The sequence below is a fragment of the Anomalospiza imberbis genome, chromosome 3, assembly GCF_031753505.1.
Source record: "Anomalospiza imberbis isolate Cuckoo-Finch-1a 21T00152 chromosome 3, ASM3175350v1, whole genome shotgun sequence".
NCBI lineage: Eukaryota > Metazoa > Chordata > Aves > Passeriformes > Viduidae > Anomalospiza > Anomalospiza imberbis.
In genome coordinates, this window is record NC_089683.1 from 70719475 (window position 1) to 70738795 (window position 19321).

Below are 19321 nucleotides of genomic sequence, written 5' to 3' on the forward strand. Positions count from 1 at the left end.
GTTTGTCTCTGTCCCAAATGTAGCAACAGGACACAGGAGGTGATGGGGTGCAGCTTGGCCCTGCTGGCAGAGCTGGCATGGGGCTGCAGCGGTGGGGGGAAACCTGCCTGCAACCTGGCAGCAGAGCTGGAAGCTGCCAGCTGCATTGAAATTCAGCAGCACAAAGAAGGAATGAATCAGCCTAGGGGCTGGGGCTGTGGCCAGCAGCCTGCAAGGTGTATGTGAGGCAGCCAGCACAGTGCCCTGACCTGCACCGCCATTGCTCACTTTCAAACCTGAGAACTCCCCGGGGCCCTGGAGTTCTTTATTGGGGTGTTCTGACAAAACCTGAGCAGAATTAAATTTCCTGCTGACAATGATGGACAAATAGTTTTCCACGGTTGTCATGAATTTCAAGCTGTTTGTTTCCTGAGACTGGGCATGTAAAGATCATTATTTGGACACCGATGAAAACATTGTTTTGCTCCACTTTCCCAGAAGACAGGGCTGTACCAGATGAATACCTAAAAACACCCCATCCATTCTTTGAGCCTCATCAGTTCTCTGCATCCACAAGTTTACATCAGCCTACAGCCCCTCTGCTACAGCAGGTACAAGACTGCAAGGCAGATTAAACACATTTTTTGTGTTTATTGGGTTTTGTTGCCTGCCAGTCCCTTGTATCAAATCATAGCTATGCAGAACTTGCCCATCTCTGGATGTGATGACCCTGTACTTTGGCTGCTGTACATGGACACTTTCCTTTGAGCTGCTGGTTCTGTATTGTGTTGCTCAGTGCCCCTTGTCCTCTGCAAGACTGCCTGCTGGCAGCAGCCTATTCCCTGCCAAACCTGTTAACTGCCTCTCTGAATCAGCAGAAGAGCTGCCCATCTGCACTACAAACCACAGCCTGAGTTCCCACCTGCTGGAGCTGTGCTGGGCTGTTCAGGGATGCTTATGACCCTGACAGATGCTGCCTGTGCTCAGCAGGATCCATTCTCCCCTTCCACAAACACTATACCCACTTCAGGTCTGGCCTTCAGTCCTGCACAGCACTGACTGTACCAGCCACTTGCCACAGGGGACACAGGGAGTGCAAAAGGAAGCAGAGGCACACTGAAAAAGCCAGTCCCAAACTTCATTAGAGGCGTAAACCTGCTTCCTAAGACCCATGTAGGGTTTCACTGCCAGGGTGTTACAGGCAGCCAGCCTCATGCTCTGAAATCAAAAAAACACAGGCACAGTTACAATTAAACGACATAAAGCAAGTATAAGAGGAGCAGGAAGGCTGTACTCAAATAAAGGACAAAAATGGAAATTTTGTCCCCACATATAGAATTGGCTATCACTATTTCATATACAGTAGAAACATGTTCTTTTACTGTCTTGTGGGTCTGACTGTTGTTTAGTAAACACCACTGAATTCCTATGATATCACAGCCTGGATGCTGAAGCATCCAGTGTAGTGCCATGCTGCCCCAAAGGACAGCCTTGCCCTGACATGGATCAGGACCCTGAGCTGCAGTGCCCACTTTGGGAGTCTCTCTTTGCTCTATCCAATAATGCTTCCTTTTAGCTGATCTGGCTGGCTTCACCAAGCGTGAATTACTTTTCACAGGCTGGCTCCAGCTTTCAAAGGAGACTTCCTTATGGCAGAGATTTCCTTACAGAGCTGTAGGGAAGCTTCTCCCTGAGGACTCCTAGGGCTGTGGAGGGTGCTGCCAGCCATGCACCCACACCCACATGCCCTGTTGTTCCAAACAGGGGCACCCCTGCAGATGGGTTATATGGCTGCCTTGGACCTGGCATCTGCAGTGAAGTATGAGGAGCATCTGGGAGAATGTGACGTATTTTGTGCACCAGAATGACTATGTGCCATACAATAAACCCCTCACAAGTAGCTGTCTCCCCAGGTTTGCCACTGCTTACTAGGAAAACTGATTTTTCCTTGGTGCTATAGCACAGCTGGTGAAGCCATACCAGGAAGTGTTTGATGAAGAGAGTTTTCAGTGAGTAAAGGTAGATAAATAGTTATGGGAAGCAAGGCAGGACTGTGGTATAACCTACGCTGTAAGCTCAAAACAGTCAGGGATGACTCCAGAAAAAGCAACCTTCAGCTTAAATATCTTGACAGAACATTTGAACGCAACTGTTCCTGCTGTCCACTAATTTCTGGGCCCAGCACAGACATAGGCACATCCACTGTGTTAACTCCCACACTGTGTTAAAAGAGAAATGGTCATCTTAGACTGACCAAACCTATTCCTGGTCACATTACCAGAAATCCTGCACCTGCTGCTCTCTCACCTTCCTCCTCAACCCAGAAGCTGCTTTGGTACTCTCTTGATGATACAGTTTTGCTTGCTGGGAACATTCTGCTTTGCCCATGGAACAGTGGGACTTTGGGTGTGGACAACAGCCAGAAAGGCTACAGGGAAAAGTAGATGCAAAGCTCAGGTGTGTGGAGCTGTGCTGGGCTGTTCAGGGATGCTTATGACCCTGACAGATGCTGCCTGTGCTCAGCAGGATCCATTCTCCCCTTCCACAAACACTATACCCACTTCAGGTCTGTGAATCTCCAGGTGAATCTCACTTCACCCTGTGAATCTCCAGGTGGTGCAGAGCATGGCTTCTCTTTGGCAGAGAAGCTGCCCTGCAGAGCCCCTCTGCTGACATGATATCCCCTCTAATCTCTATAATCTTCTATGTGAGGAGTAAATTCCTGCAAGTGCTGAGCTGTGTGCAGATAAGGTGGCAGCACACAGCAAGGAGCTGTGGCATTGCAGGGTCTAATGCTGTATTTTCGAGACAAATTATCTCCCTGAATTATTTTCCTCAATTCTGCCATCATGAGCTGGCGCTCCATTGTAATAACAACAATTGGTTTAAAATATAAATACAAGGCATTAACAAAGGCAACAGCCTTTGTTCAATCAGACCCAAAGGCAACAGCCTTTGTTAAGGTCTGTGTAAGACTGGAATGGAATATCAGGGGAAGGAGACTGAAAGGGAAATGTGCTGGCTTAATTGCCACAGCAGCAATTCAGAGAAGTTTCCTTCCACCTAGAAGTGCCACATCCAAGTTCAGACAACCTGAAGGCTGCTATAATTCTACAGGAACTGGGGTAAAAGACACTACAGAAAAGCCTAAGGCACAGCAATCTTTTGTTTGTGTTTTGACTCTAAATTGTTTGCTTGTTTCTTTAGCTTTCATGTACTAGATCTTGTTCTTCATACTCTTTTTAGTGTGTATCATCATTAACCCAGCAAATGGCAAATCAGCTCTACTCCATTAGGCAAGTCTCCAGCACTATACTTGCAAAATAACTCCACCACTGGAATCAAGCATCCCCAGTGAAGTAAATCAGAAGTCATCAGTGCCAAAATTCTATGCTAAGTAAGAGTTAATTATATTGAAAGCAGGTGTTGCAGTCAAATAAAACTTGCAAATGAAATATGACAGTAAAGCTCCACTTTTTCCCCACTGAATTAACAATTATATATTTAACACTATTCACCTTCCACTGCCTGTTTTGTCTTTAACCATTGCTAGGCAGTCATGATGCTTCCCCACTTCTCTGAACCTCGTGCAAATGAATTTATAGAATCTTACCAACACTGGAATGAATGCTTTTCCCCCTATTTTAAAAAAAGAAAATCCAACCTATGAAGAGAAGAGGTAGACAAGAACGAGAAAAAGTACATACAGTGTGTTGCCCCAGGCCAGGGGATTGGTCTCTTGATACTCCCTGCAGAATAAACTTATGCCAAAAAGGTTTGTAAGCCATTGAAACTGCCATTACATCTTTGGAAAATCTGCAGTAAAGTAGAAAATTTCTGGGAGTAATACACATCCTAAGGGAATACTTTGCATAAGACAGTTATTTCTCCTTTCCAGACTGTTAACTTTTGCTAGAATTTTTTCATTGTCTCGGTGCTCATACTGGAGCCTCTTCCTCCAAACCGGATTTAGATCTGCTGTTGCTCTTAGAGGGTAATATTATTTCTTTGTAGACTGTGCTTCTTACTTTGACCTTGCGAGGTCTGTACCTGCAAATTGAATTTGGCTAAATTGCTTCTGATTTTCAGCAGAGTGAGCATCACCTCCCTGGAGCACAGCAAAGCCACCACTGTGCCAGTGAATCCGTCTTCTTGATTAGAGATTGGCAGGCAAAACATGCTTTGCTAATCCCTGCACCAATTAGGCCTGCATGGATAAATAATCTGCAGATGTGCAACAGTCTTACATTTTCTGTTCAATGTACAGAAAAAAAAGGCATGGACTCAAATGTCATGCCATGTCTTCTGGGAGGACTCGCAAGCCAGTTGTAGTAAGCAAAAGAAAAGCAGACAGACAGGATGTGTTGACAGTATTAAGAGAGAAGGAAACTAGACTCAAGTTTAATTTCTCCCAGTGAAAAAACCCCACAAGGATGTTTTTGGTAATTCATCCTATTAGGACCACAGCATCTCTCATGCATTAAGCTCACAAGTATGACTGCTGTACAGATACAAAGCAAGTTAACTCAATATATTATTCAAGAATGGTCTCCAGGAAAGTAAAGATGTGTTTTGCAGAAAAAAGGATCATGCCTCCAGCTTTGCTTCTTTCCCCTTTGAGCCAGCACTGATCCAAAGGGTAGCCATGACAAAATCTGTCTCACAGGTGGGTGGATTTCAGAGCAGTACAAGAAAAGGATGAGCTCATGAAACCCATTTTACAGATGTGCAAGCTGGGGCACAGAGAAGCAAAGTCCCAGGGTGCTTTAAAGTGGCAGGATGAGGGCTGCCTGTTGATTGCACCTTCAAAGAGATGGGGATTTGCTTTTCCTGCATGTTTATTTTATAGCCAGCTCCTGTTTCTTATCAAGACAGTCCCTGAGCGCTCTTTTCCTGAGTCACCACAGGTTCCCATGCCAGCAGAACAGTTGCACGGAGGCTCCTGTGGTGTGTCCCAGATCATAAAATGCTGTGAATAAACCTGCTAGCCTCAGCACTTTGCAGAGAGATGCCCGGGACTCCTGCCATGGCTTTTATTGCCCCGCTGGTCTGAGCCTCCTACAACAAAACCTGTGTACCCCTGCCTGCAGCTTTCCCCAGGAAAACTGTTTCCATGTGCTGGGAGGGCACAAGTTTCTCCTCAGCTTCCATGTGGCAGAGGTCTGAGACCTGTCCGGGATGTGCTGGTGTGCCTTGCCTGCCGTGCTGCCTGCAGTGCCTGCTGAGGAACGCGGCAGCCCACGGCCAAGGACCTGTCACTCCTCAGAGATGTCTGTACTTATCCAGTCTGTCTGTGCTGCAGCTGCAAACTGAACTAGGGCTGCAAACCCTGGCCCTTCAGTCTCGTTATACCCTTCCTAACAGGAATGGCAGCACTGCAGCCCCGGAGGTAACATCAGCCCCAGTGACAGCACTGGTTTCTGGAGACAGATACAAAGGGTGGCTTATCTAAAATACTCTAATGGCTTTTTAATGCCCATCGTCACATGCATATTTTTCTGTAAGCACATTATTAAATGCGAAAAATTACCACAGAAGCCAATCAAGCATCCAGCTGTCACTTTTAAATGTCTGCGCCTGCGACTGACTTGATTACTTCTTTCTACACTTAGTTCGGGGCTGGTGTTCTGCCTTTAAACTTTTATCAGTTCCGGGAGTTTCCAGCTCATTTGCAGAAAATAAATTCTGATAGGCAATGGAATGAGAAGATTGTTTTCTTTTAAATTAAAGAAAAAAAAAAAAAAGAAATAAAAAATCCACAAACTGACCTTCTCTGAAATAGAGAGACAGAAGCAATTGGTTTTGCTCAGCACTGCACACATGCCATACAAGGCATTTGCACAATAGATGGTCCCAGGAAATGTTTAGTTATGGATTTACATAATAGACCAGATTGGCTCCAAAAGAAGCAAATAATACAAATCTTACAAACCACCTGAATACACATTTTCAAGAGAAGTCTTAGAACAGACTCAGAAACCTTAATGAGAGACTGTTTAAACTAACATTTAAATTAAAAAGCTTTAAAAGAACAAGACTGAACCACATTTTGGAAAATGCAGCAAGTATTCCTGGCAAGAAGAAGCTTTTAATGTGACATGATACCTTCAACAGTCAGGCAGCTGAAATTATAATGAATTATCCAACATTTTCTGCCTTTAGACCCCAGAGGTACCCAGAGCCTGAAGTACTTTATGCTCTTTTAGACAACTGGCATTATACAAATAAAATGTAAAACTGTTGCTATGTGCAAGCTCCAAACACCCACAGACCAAGCAGGCATCACACTTGAACACAGAAATGAGCTTTTTAGTTACACTCAAGATTGCTTTGTGGAGCACCTTTTTTCTGAGCCCATGAGAAATGTAACCCTAGACTTGATCTGGTGAAGCACTCAGGATTGGCCTCAAATCTTTGTTAGAGCCCACCAGAGCAGAGGCCAGGAGGTACTCACACTGCACACTCCCCTCCACAGCAGCAGTGCCTGAAGCTGAAAGGGGCAGGAGGGGAATGAAAGCCTGAAAGGTTCTTGGGGGTTACTAGCATGCCCACAGTGCAAGCAGAGGGACAGTTCCTGCTGGTGTTTGAGATGGGGCTGGAAGATGAGCTGGAGGGAACTGACCCATTTGCACAGTGGGGTGTGATGCAGAGTATGCCAGGACCCCCCACCATGCCCAAATGGAGTACAGGCAAAGGACTGTCACCTCCAACAGCACCGTGTACAGGCAGGCAGAGGCAGCCACGGCAGGGTGTGAGGAGCAGTTAATGATCTGTATGGAAGCTAATGACAGTCCTTAGGGAGCTACAGAGCAAGCTGAGAAAATGAGCAGCACCACATCATCAGACAGCATTTACTCAAGAGTTCAAAAATGCCCAAGAATGAAATAGGGAATTCATAACAGGGCTTTGTAATTCTCTTAAAACAGCCTTCTTGCCCAAAGCAAATGTCACACTGATTCTTTAAATCCTATTTGTGCAGTGACTATGGCTGGCCATAAAATTTGAAGATGACGATTGCTAGTTAAACTCTGCATCTCTTCCTTCTCCTGGGTTCATCAAGGAGCAACAAGGACAAGGAATGCCCAGTTCAGGAGCATGCTGGCACAGCCAGGTGTTGCAGGCACTTGCAGGTATTTTCATCCCAGGAGATTGGCTGCTGAGCAGATGTCCTTAATTCCTAAACCCCAGGAATGCTCCTGCTTGTACCATGCACCTAATGACTGCTGCCATTCTCCAAAACAGGATGCTGACTGCTTGCAGCAACTTAGTGCTGATGAATTCAGACCTTCCTGAGGATCTCCCACTGCACTAGTCACATGGAAGTGGCCTGGGGCTGCTGGGTCTCCAGAGGGACCATTCCCCTAAAGGCTCTTGCTCCTCACTTTTATCCTCTGCAGCTGCAACTAGAAAAAACCCTGGGCTCTGCCTGTCTGAAGGGAAGGCCTCTCACCCCTGCAGGTGCAGCTTCTGCTGGACAGGGAGCAGCACAGTGCGGTGTACAGCACAGCACCACAGCTCCTCAGCATCACCAGCCTCCTCAGCCACCTGGGCCCAGCTGGGGGAGCACACCCCAGCTCTGGAGAAGGGCATCCCAGCTGTCAGAAGATCTGCTTCAGAGCCTTTTTTCCTTGCCCACTGCAGGTGGATGTTGCACTCAGGAGCAGGGGCTGTGTTTTGGGTGGCTTGGGAGATGAACTGGCACCAAAGTCACAACTAAACTGTGTCCTGAATGGCCCAGTACGAGTGGGTTTGCTAATGTTGGCCTTTAAAAGGTTAATTAATCAAACTGTTTTTTGGAAGGAAACCTGAACCACAAGCCTACATTATTTTTAATGTAACCCAAGTGGATTAGGCAATTCCCTGCAGGTCCCAGCAGTTTGGAGGGGCACTTTATGCAATGCTTCAGTACTTCATTTACTAAAAAGATGAAAATCATGGAAAGCCTTCTATGGAAAGCACTTGGAAAGGGCATCAGTAGGCTGAATTTGAGGTCCATAGTGATGGTTTATCACAAATTTTCAGCGAGAGATTGGACAAGTCCACCAGCCAGCCTGTCCCCCCTTGGCACTGGGGTGTGAGGGTACAGGCCCGCTGTTATTTCCCAGGGCTGTGTTGAGGTAAATGCAGTCAAGCATTTGTGCGGCGTTCGGCGTGTGGTGAGGGACAGCATATACAAACTGAGGCAGAGAAAACCTAAACATTAGACTCTCAAGGCTTTGACTGCCGGAGTCAACATCATCACTGCTCTCCATCATCATCCAAAATTTCCATTGACGTCAGTGGATGTTCTGGGTGTGAAAGGCCTGCAGACACTGAAACTGTGCAGCAATTGCTTGTGGATATCTTAAGCATGGCCTGATGTGATTTATATCCAGCTTGTCCTCTTCAGCTGTGACCTGAACCACTTCGTACTTTTTGGAATAGTCAGAATAAAACTTTTAGGAGAAAATGTTCAGCTGGCCTTCTGCAAATTAGATTTTTGTAGTGGTTGGCATAGGCAGACCAAAAAGTATGCAAGAATAAAATGCTTTTCCAGTAGTTGCTGTCTTGGCTTCTGTGAGAGCACAGAAGTGCTGATACAGAAGTATGGTGCTGATAGGAGTGCGAACAGTGCTGCTGTGTCTTGGGAGAAGGAATAAGATAAGAGGCAAAACAAAGAGGAGAGAAATATCTCAGTGATAAAACTGGCTATGCAAACACCCTGAGACAGCTGTTACTGAAACACATATATACACCCTCACACACGTATTTAATCTGCACCTTTATGCCTGTGGATTGTCAGAGAGACTTTGTGTGGAGATTTGGCTCCAGCTGGACAAAGCCCTGCTAGCCCTTGCTGCTGGCACTGCCAGCCTTGGGCCAAGTGCATAAACCAATCAACTTCATAGCCTAAGTAGTAATTGTTCAGCACTACGACAGAATGCTGGGGATACAGGAAGGCACGTGAGTCAGGAGATACCAAAAGAAACACCATTAACTTGGCAGCTAGTCTATGAAAAGAAACAAAGTTATACAAAGAAGAAAGCTGAGAGTTTGCTGACATAACGGAGGAGCTGACACTTACAATGCACAAATTGCCCCTAGATGCATTAAGTAAACGGGATATAGAAAGGAAATAATCTTTTCTAAATGCTTGCATTTGTGCTCATTTTTAGAGTACCTCCTCTCAAGAACAGGTGAATCTTTTCTGTTTGAAGTTTGTTTGCCTTTTTAGTTGCACTGCTGATGTCCATTTAACACAAAACCAGAGCACTCTCTGCCCTGTACTCCCTTACTTTCTGTTCTTCAGCAAAGTCATCCCAATCTTGCACACAGCAGCAGAGCAAGGAGGGGACTATGGAAGTGGAGTGAGAAGGTCTCAAGACTGTGATGGTATCTACCCTCATCCCAGAGAGCCTGATTGAACAGCACCTTTTAGGGCACAGCAATCTTTGAAAAGCGGCCTGTGAAAGACTGAGAAATTGGGCAGTCACATGAGGTGAACGGGTACAGCTAATGAGTTTGGAGCCAAAAGGGAGGTGTTTTAAAAAATATGATGTCCATTGCTTCTGAGATTGAGATTTTTAAGCAGCTTTACTTATTTTAACCTTTTTCCCAAAAGGCTAATCCTTCAAAAACATTGACATTGCTAGTTACATTAAATTTGTGTAACACCTTATTATAAATGGCAAAACAGGAGCAATATGTAACAGAAATTGAATGGCTTTCATCTCTTCTACTGGAACATTAGGGTCTCTCAAATGGCATACAATAACTGAGAATGGCTTGAAATCAATTTCCTGCTGTCCAAGGGAAACATGAAATTTTCCCCTTCCCCATGTAAGCACTTTGTTGCTTGAACAGTAAACACGCAAATTAAAAAATACTGACACATACTGTATTTTTAAAGGACTGGATAGCACAGAAATGGAGCCATAGTAGCTGAAACGCCAAGAGAATGTACTCATGAAGGATTAGGCAGCGATAACTCCAGTGAAGAGCTGCAGGAACTTGTGTGGTTTGGATTTCTCAGGGTAACATCTCCTCTACAATACTGTTTTACAAATGTTGGTTGAAAAGTTGTACATGTTTATTTTCATTAAATTTTCAGTGAAATAAGATGCCCATTCACTGAATCAGAAGCTTCTGAAGAAGGGTACAGGTTAACAAAAAAACTTAGAAAAATTCTGAAATAAGTTTTGAAATTTTTTTATTTGAACAATTTAAGTGAAATTTATTTTTTGAATTCCTAATGAATATCAACTAAGTCTATAGTGGAAAATAATGGAAGTTAACAAAATCAGCAGAAAATTGTAATAAAAAAATAGCCCAGATTGCATTGTACTTGAAAGGTGGTTTTATTTTCATTTCTCACCTCTGTATGCTCTTGGATTTTGCCTGTCATCCATTCAGAATAAGATTTATTTTAAAATTTCAGAATGCATCCTAGAAAGCAAAGTCTAATAATGACCCTTTATATCATCCCTTAACAACTTTTCTATGTGGCTGCATAAAAGGCACTGCTGACCCAAGCTTCACAGCCAAGAAGGTACTTCCTTGAAGAGAGGGAGGGGAATATTACCCTCCATAGCCTTACAGTATATTTTATAGTTATCTTCATAAATAAAACCTGTGGAGGAAATATTAAAAACAAATAATAAACCTGATCATGCACATGCCCGTTCAGAAGCTTTGTCTCTAAGGAATGTTCTCCTCCCTATTTTTCAGAATTATAAAGGAATCTGTAAAATTATATGCAGTATTATATGAGGATCCTATATAAATGCAAAATCTTCTCTGAAGACTCTTCTCAAGACACAAGTGTACAGAGAATCAACTTAATTTTCTTTCTGAGCATGAGAGGCAGGTCTACAGGATAAATAAGACATGGTTGTCTTTCAATCTTCTTGCATTCTGAAGGGTCAGCATCTTCATAATTCTCCCAAGCTCTTTTTATGCTTATGGACTGATGGGCCACTCATTCTTACATGGTTCAGAAGCTGAATCAGTTTCATGATCCATAAATCTGCAGTCTGTGAATTTTTCTCCTTTATACACTCCAAAGAAGTGAGCAGGATACTGATTTTTGTGATAGATCCTCCCTCCAGAGAGGAAGCTGAGCTACTGCAGAACAGTTTGAGGAACAGGATTTGTGCCTACTTTTGCAGCTCAGAAAATTTCCAGCTCCTTCCATCAGCTCCTTGAAACTCCCCGGACACCCCAGGTGAAAAGCCCTTGACATTTCAGAATTGTGGAAGTAGGTAACCCTTGCCTTTCCTCCTCTGTTCAAGCCAGCAGCCTCCAATTCCAAGGAAACTACAACGGGTTCTCTCCTTAAGAGACGTGTCATTTGCATGGGAGAAAGGGCTACCTGTGGGCTGGAAAAGCACAGGGTAGAAAGGCTATCTCCTGAGGTCTGCCATTAGCAGCCACATGCCCTGCCATCTTCTCTGCATGTGGCCACTGACACAGGAGAGCTACGAAGCACTCCACAGACAGCGACCGATGCAGATGTCCTCCAGCAGTGTCAGGAATGACAAACTCCATCAGAGCCTTGCCTGATGATGCTGGTGTGAACCTAGGGTCCAGAACCAGGAGAAACAGTAAACACACACCTCAGATCCAAAGAGCTGCAATGCCCCTGGTGCGCGTATTGTTGCACCAGGTGGATCAGGTCACTAAAGCAGATGTCAGCTGCCATGGCTATTAAGTCTCAAGCTCATTTGAATACCTGAATGGTGTAGCTTTATTTGCCTTCCTGGTTCCTACTGGAAGTGTGGAGTGGCACATGAGTGGGTCACCCTTGTGCCTCCACTGTTGGCTATTAGAGCAGCCCCCTTTGGTGCTGACTTTTCTTCCAGCTGCTGTCAATGTCCCACTCTGGACTTTTCAGCCAACATCCTCCTTAGACCAAAAGTAGTAACATAAATGCCTAATTACCCTTCATTGCTTCATTCAGAATGGAGTAAAGCAAGTGTGATATTAAAAAGAACAGAGAAGAAACATAAGAAAAGAGATTAGATAGAAATTAATTAATTCTATAAGTAAGCAAAAGGATTATGGCACTGAGGTGATTACACTGCTTAGAGGTTATAAGAAAATGAGATCTATTTGAAGTCCCTGGAAATGAGAACCATGACGGGGGATACTTAAGGTAGTTGCAGATTTGCCATATTTAAAAAAAAAAAAGACTTGAATTTGAGACGGTGGAGTTAAATAGTGCTTGTGACTAAAATTGCTGGAAACCAGGAGAGTCCCACTGAACAGGATGCTAACCGTTATTATTTATGTGTTTGGATGGAATACACAGCTGTTCTTCAGAGGCCAGGCAGAAATTTGTTTAGAGTCCGAAGCATTCCACAGATAGGATGCTTCAGTGCGCTCATCTGTGTGTTTTAAAATGTTATATTATTTATATGAAATTATTTATATTTTTAAGGTTTTCCTCTTACATGATAAGAGGTGGTGAAGCACCAAAAGTCTTTGGCAAGAGTCTGATGCCATTGAAGTAGGAAATACAAAGCAGTTGCATCTTGTCATTGCTCTGCATGTGTGGGGGGAATGTCAGTGTGGTTTAGATAAGGCTGTTACAGCACACACTGCTCTCCTTCCTAGTGACATTTTTTATGTACTTGTTCTTTTTATTTTATATTTTTATTGCCTACTAAATGGTTTCTTTTGGCTCTGCTTTGTGTGAACCTCAGTGCAAAGAAAAAATTCTGTTCAGAGAAGCACTTTGCAAACTGCCCTGAGCAGGAGCGAGCTAGTGCCTTGCTGGCATACAATCACTGGCACCATCCTGATCTTGGCTGTGAGCCCACAAATGAGGATTTCAACCCTGTCATTGCTGAACATACCCATTTACTTTGAGAACGGCTGAAAACCAGAAAGGAGCCCTTATTGGTAATGGTAATAACATAGGAACCTTTTGGCACATGATGCAGAACTCCTGTGGTAATAAACTAGAAAACGCATCTGCTGGTCCAAATGCCATACTTGTCTTTTTGGGAACAAAATTACTGAAAGACTTATACAGCATCAACTGTCCCTTCCTTCTCTGCCCAATCTGTGTCAGTGAGGCTTCACTCAGAGGTGCCGCTGAAGAGATGGACCTGGACTCCACAAAAATTACCAGCCTGTGTCCAGCTGCTGATGGCAGAGGCACCAGGGACATGGCACATGTGAAGAAACCTGTCCCCCAGGACAAGCTGCCACTTTCTTGTCTTTCTCTTCCTGCTCTCCTGCTTAACCCACCTTGGATGCATTAACTATGTACCTTCACTCAGCCTGTAACACTTAAGTGTAGCTCCCAGCAGCTCAGGAGCAGTGAAAATTAATTAAAGTTTCATTAGTTAAAGCAGTCTGAACCACTCAGGTATAAGTACAGAGCCAAAGTACTTCTCTATTGCCTTTATGAATCGTTGCTGTAAGCTCCTGATTATCTGCACAGATTAGCTAGGACTTTGCCACCATCTAGGAGGGTGCTTGGTCTGACAAATTTGGGATTTTTTCCTGTGACAAGAAACCATCCATACGGCATGTTGTGATGGTGCAGGGTGATTTGGATTCGCTAAGACTACATCTCTGGAGAGAAAACAGTATCATTACCCGTTGGGAATTACCAGAGCAGGTAGAGGAAAAATACAGATTATTCAGGGTGAAGGTACACTGTCTAGCAAGAGCTCCTGGAAGACTTGCAAAGACTTGCTTTCAAGCAGCAGAGACTGACTGATGACAGTAAACTTGAAGTGACTCAGAAACACGGTATCTGGATTTGTTTCAGAAATATGACTGTGACATTTGAAAATGTCAAATGGAAATGACAACTTCTAACATGGATTTCCCTTAATCGGAATAGATCATGCATTTCATGCTGGAAATGTTCTGGCTGTTATCTGCTTCTGTGCTATTACATTTTGATGTGCATCTGGTAATGGCTTTAATAAAATGTCTGGAATAGAGCCTGTTAAAGAGCTTTCTTAGATTTAGATGCAAAGATACCATGAACATCCTTTTATGACAGAATTCTAAAATAAAATGTAAGAATATTAGGGAAGACCCTCATGTACTACAACCTGATTTAAAGTCACAAAAGTAATTTCTGTTCTTTGACTATTTATAACTAGAGGAGTAAAGCTCCTTCTAATCTACATCAGTGAAGCATGCAGCATATCCATTCTTATAGCACTCACTTTTGGCTAAAATGAATTAGCTTTGTGACACACAGCTGCAGTTTATGGCATCTTCTTGGATTTCATGGGTAGAGGGAGAACAGGGACTGTGGTTTTCTGAGTGAGACTGGACGGGCTGTGCAAGGGGCCTCCTTCCTGCTTGTTGGTTCTGAGAGCTGAGCTGCAGTGAGGAGAGCCAAGTATTTGCCAGATACAAAATTACCGGGCTCATTTGTCTTCTACCTTCTACTCCTGTGACATGCTTATTCCTTCCTTCATTTTGGAAAATGACCTTGTGATCCTTGCTTCCAGCATCACACTATTTCCAGAGCAGCTGCACAGAGAGCAGTGAAAAATCTGTTCCCTGCTATTACAGGGTAAAAGCACTATGGGAGAAGGAAGCACAGGGTGTCCTTGCAGCAGGAGCCAGCTCCTGCTGAAACCTTGCAGCTTGCCACCTAGGGGAGAATTGGACCTTATCTAGCCAAGATTAATGCCTGCCCTGTGGGTGTGCCTGCTCTGTCTTCATTTTAATAACAAATTTTTAAGGTCTGTGACAGACTATAATTATAAAATGGCTTTTCTGGCCCTCTCCCAGATCTGGGGCTCCAGAGGCCAACATCAGAATGTGCTACATAATTTGGATCAGATACCCTTTGGTTGTAGTTATGGTTAGTGCAATTGCAGCCATCTACAGTGGATTGCCTGGGAAATTAAAATGGTTGGGTTTATAGCAGAAAGCATGAGAGGAGGAGGCACAGTGCTGTTCTGAGAGTGGTTAAAAGCAGAGGAGACAAGCACAGTTAGCCGGCCTGTTTCAGTGTGCCTGTAAATCCTTACACATGCATAGCAGGGGGTGTTGAAAAATTTAACAGAATTACTGCTGGGGATTTATCACAGCCTACATATCTGTAAGCACTTACCTCAGTTTAAGTTCAGACATAGATTAATTTAACCAAATAGCTTGTTGGCTTTATCTGGAAAAACATGCTTACGTCTTTCTAAGGCTCTGAGATTTCTTTCAACCTTTTATTTCCTAAACTGCTTTTGGTTAAGCCAGCCCAGCCTGGCTGAGCTCACTGTTGCAAGCTTTCTGGGGGAGCTTTGCAGTGAGACTCGTCATTTGCCTGCTTCTCACATAGGACTTCCTGTCATTAGTAAGATCTGGACACCATGTCACATTCTGACATGAACTGGGGGAGATTGAGGCATTATGTTGGCAGAAAGCAGATCTCAGGCAGAAGAGGAACTGGGCCCTTTGAAAATCCTGGGGTTATTTGCATCTACGAGGATGTTTGTAATTATTTCCCTTCCTGTTCACCTGCCAGGTTCTGCTACTGCATCACATGTTGTGTTACTTAGGTTCATTGTGAGGTCCATGAAGAGATGAGAAAAGCATCTCCCCGATGTCCCCATCCTTCTGTCCAGCCTTAGAGTCAAAGAATCACAGAATCACGAAGGTCAAAAAAGGCCTCTCAGATTACCAAATCAAACCATCAATTTAGCACCATTGCCATGTTCACAAATAAACCACGTCCTCAAGTGCCACAGGCACATAGTTTTTGAATACTTCCAGGAATGGTGACTCCACCTCTTCTCTGGGCAGCCTGTTCCAGTGTTTGACAATCCTTTCCATGAAGAAATTTTTCCTAATATCTGACCTAAACCTCCTCTGGCACAACTTAAAGCCATTTCATTTCCTTCTGTCACTTGTCAGCTGGGAGAAGAGACTGACATCACCTCACTACAACCTTTCAGGTACTTGTAGAGAGTGATAAGGTCCTCCCCTAAACCTCCTTTTCCCCAGGCTAAATGACCCCAGCTCCCTCAGCTGCTCCTTATGAGATTGGTGCTTGAGACTCTTCCCCAGCTTTGTTGCCCTTCTCTGGACATGGTCTTCCCTTGGCAAGTCCTGTGGGACCAAAGCCCCTCCACAGGTTGCTGAGCAGCAGCCGAAGAAGTCAGCCCTTGCCAGTTAAATGAAAAATGGCAGGTTTTAGCAGATATGTGCTTCAACCTTGATCGCAAACTCTGTGGCACAGGTGCTGTGGTTTTTTTCCCTGCTGAAAAAGCACCTAGCACAAGCTGGTCCAGATCAGGATTTCCTGGATGCTAATTTCATACAAATATTAAGCAATAGTGATACTTGCATGACTGTGTGCGCTAGGAAAAGCAGGCATGGGCTTAGATAATGGAGATTTAATATAGCATGTCTCTAGGAGAGGAAGGGAATTAGAAGTCAATAGAGAACAAAAATACCTGAATGAACTGTTCAGCAATGAAAATGCGTATGGCTTGAGTCAAGCCATAGAGCCCTGAGCCTGGGAGAAAAAGTTAGACATCCAAGATTAAGGCTAAGTCTCCTTATTGCTTATGGCATCTGAAGAACATGTAAGATGACAGATGCGTTAATTAGCTCACTGCATCTCAGGAGCTGAAATAGTTGGTAGGTGGGCTGAGCCATAAACTAAAATAATCCCAGCATGTGAGAGAGGATGAGCAGGCAGCTTCAAGATTATATAGGAGATGGAAGCAAACAATGTCAACTGTCCGAAAAGAAAACATGGAATAATATCTTCAAAATACATAGTAAAAGATTAAGCTATCTAATAATGCTTGCTCTTTGATATGAATTTTATTTTATTGCTATGGTTGTTCAGTAAAAATATATTTAGCCTTTTCTCTTCATTATCAATAGCATATGTAACAAGGATGAATATACCAATTTTAGGGTATGTGACCAATGCATTCTTAGAAGGGAGTTTTCACTGACTATAATTTGTGGAATAACAAATAAACTATTATTTTAGTAACTCCGCATATCCAGTTTTACTCATGTTTACTGCCAGAATGGGGTAATTGCGTTTTATGTGAGGCTGATATTGCAACTTAGAGCATCCCCAGAGATCTTTATCAATTGAGGTTTACATGTGTTAGGAAATGGCTCGCAATCACACTTAATGTATACATAAATCATCCTAAAAACTAAACCAACAGACACAAATGGTTTGGTGTTGGTGAGATTGATTAAATTTCTCATCAAGATAATACAAAAAGAATTTGACAAATAATCCACAGATAGCACAAATGAGCAATCTGCAAAAAATGACTTGACTACGCCACCTTCACACTGAAATCCTAGGAGGATCATACCAAATTAAAAACATCAATTCATAGTCAGGTACTAATGCACTGAGACTTTTTCAGTGGGCTGAAGATTGTCACTACCCATAGACTTCAAAAGGAATTATGGGTGATCAATTTGGATCTTAAAATAGATGTAGGAAGGTTAAGTACAGTGTCTCTCACACAGGGCATCAGCCATGGTGGGATTTCAGTCCAGGAGAGAGTCAAAAACATTTTCTGAAGGAGAGTTTTCTCTTTTGGAAGGTTTGTAGGTAGGTGAGTGCTGGGGATTCCTTGTCCTCTTCCTGGGGCTTCAGCTCTGTCTGCAGGCAGGGAGGAAGGGGCTTTGGGTGCAGCACCAGATAGTGCTTTGCAGGCAGATGCTTGAGAATGAGCAGCCTTTTCCTGCTGTGGGAAGGCAGGTGCCAGCTCCCTCAGCAAACAAGCTCGGGCCTGATCTTGGAGACTGTGCTTTTCTATCCAGACCCCCAGGGCAAGATACTTGTTGCACAAGGGAATTTTTCCACCCCGTTCAAGAGCATGACCCTACATTGATCCTTGAGGTAGAAAGCACAAAATCTGTGGCTTCACTTTCCTTTCAACAGTTTGCAGTTTACAGGAGAGCTCCTGATCTGCAGGATGTTCTGTGAAGACTGTCAAAAGTAAAAGAGCCTGTTACCTCCCTGGGAAATCCCTGTTCTTGCAGGATAAAGGGGCTCAGCATGTAGCTGATATCAAATGGTGCCTGCATACACATGTACATACATACACACATATGTACAACACCACAAGGAGACATTTCCAACAGCTTTTACTACTAGTTCACTACTACTTCCAACTGAATCTTTACAGTTCTGCCACAGACTTCAGCAAGAATGGAAAATCCAGCAGCAGAACCTCAAAAATGCTACCCAAAATATCCTGATGCCTCACTAAATCTCAGCAACAGAGTCATTCAGAGTCACAGTGCCCTGTGATATCCTTAGCTGTCATTCCCTTCCCCCTCTACCCCCAAGGTACCTAACACAAAATCTGGCTCATTTTACTGTAAATGTGCACTAGGGAATCTGCTAAATTTGGCTCTATCAATACTGCACCTACACAACTAGAATAAAGAGCTTCAGTGTTTGAACTCAGCCCTTTCTCAAAACTTAATGCGCTGTGATGAAACTGAGAGAAAGGGAGGTTTCTCAATAAGCTTAAGCCCTTGAAAGACAGAAAAATGTACTGAACAGCAGTTCATATTGTTACTAATTTCAGTCTGACTTTCTTTACAGATTGTTTCCCAGGAAGAGTGACAAAAGTAGCAATGTGGTTTCAGCTATCTGTTCAGAAACCTGGCAGAGGCAATGCCTGTTTTGCTACCCTACTCTCTCTGCTGGATCCCTAGCAGCGAGGGTGCTGCTCCTCTGGCAGGCCCCCGCTACTGCAGGGAAGGGATCTAAAGCACCTCACTATGGCAGGTGAGCAAAGCACTCTGAGAGGCACAGGGCTCCAAGTAGCAGGGGACACCAGCTTAGTTATCTCCTACGGTTGCTGGCAACCTTCCTAGTGCTGGAGAGCTGGTCAGCTTTGCCATGGCCATGTTGGGGTTACCCAGGAGGTTCAGCCTGCTGAAATCTCACTACAACACCAAGGATGAGCTGAAGAGCTGCACAGCTAGCTGGTCATGGGGGAGGCAGGTGGCTATTTTGTTGAAGGGATCCCACAGCAGGAATGACAGTTCCTGTTCAAGCAGAAAGACCAGTGGCATGCAGTGGCAGAAAGCAGATGAACCTGGCATTCAGCTGGACACATTTTCCATCTCACTGCAAATCACCTGCTCTTGTTTGTTGTGTAGTGGTGGTCTGGAATGAACAACTCAGCGTGAGCAGGGGAGAGGCATGAGATGCGTTGTGAAGACTGTAACAAAGCTATCGGGAATCACTCAGGCACACTGAGGACTACGGGGACACCAGCATGATTTGTACCAAGTCTAATGGAAAAATCAATTAATTCATTCTCAAAGAAGAAACAAAGCTGCATTAACTAATCCTGTCTAGTCAGTGCTGTTTACATCTTTAATT

The 19321-nt window shown here is 44.0% G+C and overlaps 1 protein-coding gene across 2 annotated transcripts in view; it reads right to left on the reverse strand.

Annotated features, from left to right (window-relative positions):
- The window catches only part of SLC35F3 (solute carrier family 35 member F3), a 161599-nt gene that overhangs the window by 13540 nt on the left and 128738 nt on the right, over positions 1-19321 (reverse strand). The window lies entirely within an intron of this gene.